The 6,000-nt window shown below is 43.1% G+C and overlaps 2 pseudogenes; both read right to left on the bottom strand.

The window, feature by feature from the left end:
- Positions 1-1,551: 1,551 nt before the first annotated feature.
- On the bottom strand, positions 1,552-1,669 carry LOC141269890 (5S ribosomal RNA; annotated as a pseudogene).
- Positions 1,670-2,605: 936 nt separating this feature from the next.
- Positions 2,606-2,725, bottom strand: LOC141268482 (5S ribosomal RNA; annotated as a pseudogene).
- Between the last annotated feature and the right edge of the window lie 3,275 nt (positions 2,726-6,000).

Genomic DNA, 6,000 nt, shown 5'->3' with positions numbered 1-6,000 from the left:
AGTTTTAATTTGGTTCTGATATATACATAAATTTTATAAAATAATATTTTTGGTATTAAGGGGGAAAATGTGTTTTTGATCCTGATTACATAATCACTTTTGATCAATACTTATTTTCCACACATTTTAATAAAGAAGAAATAATAATAAGGTACTATGGTATAATTAAGAAGGGTATTACATGCAAAGTTGCATAATTTAATATTTTTTGGTGGTACAAGGTTATGACAAATATGAAATCATCCAGATAATGGAGATATAAGGGTATTTTTTATGGAGAATATAATTACTCTGCATTTGTCATTAAAATTTAAAGGCCTTATTTTTATTTTTATTCTTATTTTTACTCTTAATTTTATTTTTCATTTTTAAAATTTTATTCTTACTTTATACTTCTTATTTTTCTATTTTTTCATTTTTTAATTCTCATTTGATTTTATTTGAGTTCAATATCTCAATTGAGAAAACACATTAATATTTAATAAAGTAATGTCTAATACAAGAGTATTGCTTCATTAAATATATATTGCTAAAGAAAAAAATGTTTACATTTTCTGAGTAAACACAACAATTCATTCATTCATTTATTCATTCATTCATTCATTCATTCATACATTCATATATTTATTCATTTTGGTTCAGGAGTATACATTCTTTGATATTATTGGTTTAATAAATCTAAAAACTTGTTTTTTCAAAATACACTGACACCTATGGGTTGGAAAAGGTAATTACACCTATGACATAAAAATGTTCTATCATATGGAGAACTTGATTGATAATGAATTATTATCTATTATTGTTTATTATTCCAAACATAATTTATTTTAATATTTTGATAATAATTTGATGGATATTACTGATTGCTATGGTACGCTGTGATATTATCAGATGAGATCGGGCGTATCCAAGGTGGTATGGCCAGTAGAAGCTGCTCGATCCATCGCCCGGCCAGCCTTTCTCAGGATCGCTTGGTGGCGAGCAATCTGGCCGTGACGGGGCGGGCTCCGAAGGATCCATGCAAAGTCTGTGCCGTCCCTACAGGTGTGGTTTGTTTAGCAGTGATTCACCCGCCGCATCAGGTGTCTTCAAAAATGGCTCGGCGCAGGGTCTCCTCCAGGCTAAACCCTTCATCACGGTAATGTGACAGAAAGAGCAAGCTGGACCCGTAACTTGGGGGCGGAGCGAGACGTCCAGCGGTGAATGAAGGAAGAGGGTGAGATGGTTGCCAGTGACTTTGAGCTGCACTTCAGGGGGGAGGGTCATGTTGCCTGCAAAGGTCTTCTGCTTGGGGTTACCGGTGGTTGCCTCCAGCCACGCGGGAGACGCTGGTCCTGGTGAAAAGGAGCCTAGTATTAAAAGTAAAGAAGCAACAATGCTGGAGGCCCACGGTGATCAGAAGGATGCTGGTATTTTGCAGAGATGAAATAGCGCAAGAGAGAAAGCAAATGAAAAAAAGAAAAGAGAATGAATGTGTGCACTTGTGAAAGGGAATGGAAAAAAGGCATAGAAGAGAGTGCCCCCTGCTGGTGGAAGGAAGGAAAAAGGAAAAGCCTACAGCATCTGGTATTCCAGGTGGTCTCCCATGCAAGTACTAACCTGGCCCAACCCTGCTTAGCTTTTGAGATCAGATGAGATTGGGCGTGTTCAGGGTGCTGTGGCCGTTGGCAGAGACTAGCCTCTCACTTGCTGCTTTTCTACTTTGACGTCTGGCTGCTGGCTGCCCTTTCCAGTGCTCAGCAAGACCAGGTCCTTTTGTGCTTTCCCTTCTCTTCAATTTTCTTGCTGGCTTCCTTAAAAGGTCTTGTAGACACAACGCCCCACTCAGAGCCGCTGAGAACACTGATCGGCTGCAGCGCTGTCGACGGACGTCAGCTTCACGGCCAATGCCACAGGCCGGGAGCAGAGGCGAGACTCACCGGTAGACCCGGGTAGGGTGAGTAGAGCGCGGTTTGTTGCTTTCTAATAGGCTGCCGCCGGGGATTAACTTTTAATGAAAGGGAACAATCCCTTTGACTGTCTGCAGCGCGCCACACCTAGGAAGCGCACTCTCACACACAAGCCAGCATGCACACGTGCTCGCACGTGACAACACCCCCTATCTGCCCCTACAACCTCTCCGTCACCATGCATCAGACTCTCCTGCCTGTTTTATGATTTCAGGGCCCTATCAGGAATCACCCCCCCACCCCCTCCCCAATTCCTTCCGCACCTTCCTTGCACTGAGGTTAGCTCTTTGGCAGCCGTCTGGCTTGGTTACACAAGCTTCTTTGCAGAGATACATGTTACTTCTGCTGGCCCTCGCTAGGCGGCCGGCATCCAAAACCTTCCCTTGGCACCTGCTGAAAGCCTGGCCCCTTCACGGCCCTGAGTGCTTTTAACGCCATCATTTCCACACGGCGAGCTGCGGAGTCAATAAGCACTCCTAGCCGTGACAAGGAGCTCGGTGTCACTCCTGCGTGAAGGCGGCGGGTTAGCGTACTTAGCTGCCAACTGGCTCAGAGGCCTTGGGGCTTCCATCATCTAAGTTACTTAAGGTCGGTGTCCGGCAAGGCGCCGTTCCATGCTAGCCGAGCTGGGCAATAGGGCAAAACGTTATCAAAATGGTCTACAGCACCCGGTGTTCCCAGGAGGTCTCCCATCCAAGTACTGTCTGAGCCCAGCCCTGCTTTGCTTCCGAGATCAGACGAGATCGGGCGTATCCAAGGTGGTATGGTCAGTACACGCTGCTTGATCCATCGCCCGGCCAGCCTTTCTCAGAATCGCTTGGTGGCGATCAATCTGGCCGTGACGGGGCGGTCTCCGAAGGGTCCATGCAAAGTCTGTGCCGTCCCTACAGGTGTGGTTTGTTTAGCAGTGATTCACCCGCCGCATCAGGTGTCTTCAAAAATGTCTCGGCGCAGGGTCTCCTGCAGGCTAAACCCTTCATCACGGTAATGTGACAGAAAGAGCAAGCTGGACCCGTAACTTGGGGGCGGAGCGAGACGTCCAGGGGTGAATGAAGGAAGAGGGTGAGATGGTTGCCAGTGACTTTGAGCTGCTCTTCAGGGGGGAGGGTTGTGTTGCCTGCAAAGGTCTTCTGCTTGGGGTTACCGGTTGTTGCCTCCAGCCACGCGGGAGACGCTGGTCCTGGTAAAAAGGAGCCTAGTATTAAAAGTAAATAAGCAACAATGCTGGAGGCCCACGGTGATCAGAAGGATGCTGGTATTTTGCAGAGATGAAATAGCGCAAGAGAGAAAGCAAATGAAAAAAAGAAAAGAGAATGAATGTGTGCACTTGTGAAAGGGAATGGAAAAAAGGCGTAGAAGAGAGTGCCCCCTGCTGGTGGAAGGAAGGAAAAAGCAAAAGCCTACAGCACCTGGCATTCCCAGGCGGTCTCTGTTAAATGGTTAATTATGGAAATTCATTTGGAATGTTAATCGATAATCATTTTTCTGAGTTCTATGCCTCAGCCATCGTGTCTAGTTGACATGCGCTATTTGTGTGTGTATATTTGGTTCACTACCATATGTAGAACAGGTGTCCATACGACTGGCTATAAAAGCCCATGGTACAGAAAGGGGGGGCTCTCTTGCTCTGCCCACCTCACAAGACACAGAATCTTCATGCTGAGAAGCAGATGACATGTAGGCCTGGACACATGCTGGACAAAGACATGATTTACCAGCCAGGATCCAAGGAAAGATGGGTGAATCTCAACAATTAAGCAAATTATGGACAAATGGACAATTACTTTATAACTAATTATTGTATGTACCTGCTGCAATCTGATTCTTTTTAATGGACAATCCAAGAATAAATAGATACATTTTTTATAAGAATATTGTGATATTGATACTTTGAGAAGTCCTCAGTAGAAAAAAATAATACAGGAAGAGTATTATTTTACAATGGTGAGCCAGCCAGTCCTGTTTTTTTGTTTTTTAAATTAAGTAAGTGAATTTCTTCCGTGAACAAGGGGGGAGTCCTGACGAGCTGAACAGATGTTGTTCACGTGTCAGTAAATTCACTAGTTTGTCACGAGAAGCAGAAAGGACCTACAGACTGAGGAAAGACAGGAAGCAGAGGTACTAACAAGGAACAGAATCACACAGGAAAAGAATCAGACGAACTGAAGACAGGACGTGCTGATAAAGAGAAGCCAAGGAATCTTAAGTAGAGATGAGCGTTGTTCTACTCGAACTGTTCGCCAATCTCAAATTCGAGCTGTTTTGGGCGGTGTTCGAGCCGTTCGGCGAACACGAACAATTTGAGAAAAATTCGGCTGTTCGATGTTATGTTCAATAACTGTTCGTGCACCAAAATCATAACTGGATTTTTTCTCAGTAATGATGAAAATTAATGTTAATACGCAGTTTGAGTGTACAGCGGGGTGGGGGGAGGGGCAGGGGATGGATCTCTGCAGGAACAATGAAGATCTCCATTTTTTTTTCTCTTTCCCGCATTTACAGTGGGGAGGTGCAATCTGTCAGCCTATCAGCAGCGCACACACGGAGCGAAGTGTTTTTTTTCACACAAGCAAGGGCATGTTTCATTGGCAGTGTATGTCACATGTCCTTGCCCTATAAGACCAAGCCATTTTCCCCGTCGCCACCATTTTCTCACTGCTGCAGCTGCGTGTTAGACGGCACCGCTGTTGCTGTGTGCGCTATACCTTGTTAATTTCAAGCCAATTTTCGCACAAATATACAGATAGCTTGGGAGTAGGGAATAGTTGTGATTGCAGTCCTTTTAAGGACTAGGTTACAGCATTTCCAACGACTTTTATCAGGCAGGTCTGTGCTCTTAAATAGATAGGTTGTGGGAGTAAAGACTAATTGTAATTGGAGTCCTTTTCAGGACTAGGTTACATCAGTTCCTATCAGTTTTTGCCAGGCAGGTCTTTGCCAGTGCTGTGCAAGTTTTTTTCACAGCATTTGGCTAAATCTAGCAAAGCTAATCCTTTTTGGCCTATTGCAGAGTGTGTTAGTCAGTGGAGTAGCCTATCTGTGTTGCAAGATATACCACCTGTGTATAGAATACCAATTTTTTTACTGCACCTAGTGAAGTAAAATCTTTTGGGCATAGCATCATTCTATTAGTCCATCTATACTGACCTCCATCAGGTTGCAAACTGAATCTAATTTTTTTCTGCATCTAGCTCTGAAAAAATATTGGTCTTCTAGCTGTGTGTGGGTCTTGTTCTATTAATCCATCTATACTGACCTCCATCAGGTTGAAAACTGAATCTAATTTTTTTCTGCATCTAGCTCTGAAAAAATATTGGGCTTCTAGCTGTGTGTGGGTCTTGTTCTATTAATCCATCTATACTGACCTCCATCAGGTTGCAAACTGAATATAATTTTTTTCTGCATCTAGCTCTGAAAAAATATTTGGCCTTCTAGCAGTGTGTGGGACTTGTTCTATTAGTCCACCTATACTGACCTCCATCAGGTTGCAAACTGAATATATTTTTTTCTGCATCTACCTCTGAAAAAATATTGGGCTTCTAGCTGTGTGTGGGACTTGTTGTATTAGTCCATCTATACTGACCTCCATCAGGTTGCAAACTGAATATATTTTTTTCTGCATCTAGCTCTGAAAAAATATTGGGCTTCTAGCTGTGTGTGGGTCTTGTTCTATTAATCCATCTATACTGACCTCCATCAGGTTGCAAACTGAATATAATTTTTTTCTGCATCTAGCTCTGAAAAAATATTGGGCTTCTAGCTGTGTGTGGGTCTTGTTCTATTAATCCATCTATACTGACCTCCATCAGGTTGCAAACTGAATCTAATTTTTTTCTGCATCTAGCTCTGAAAAAATATTGGGCTTCTAGCTGTGTGTGGGTCTTGTTCTATTAATCCATCTATACTGACCTCCATCAGGTTACAAACTGAATTTAATATTTTTCTGCATCTAGCTCTGAAAAAATATTGGGCTTCTAGCTGTGTGTGGGTCTTGTTCTATTAATCCATCTATACTGACCTCCATCAGGTTGCAAACTTAATATAATTTTTT

Source organism: Phyllobates terribilis, unplaced genomic scaffold (assembly GCF_046119375.1).
Source record: "Phyllobates terribilis strain yellow unplaced genomic scaffold, ASM4611937v1 Scaffold_4__5_contigs__length_816908805, whole genome shotgun sequence".
Lineage (NCBI taxonomy): Eukaryota > Metazoa > Chordata > Amphibia > Anura > Dendrobatidae > Phyllobates > Phyllobates terribilis.
The sequence above is the reverse complement of the archived record's forward strand: the minus strand, read 5'-3'. Positions and strand labels throughout refer to the sequence as shown.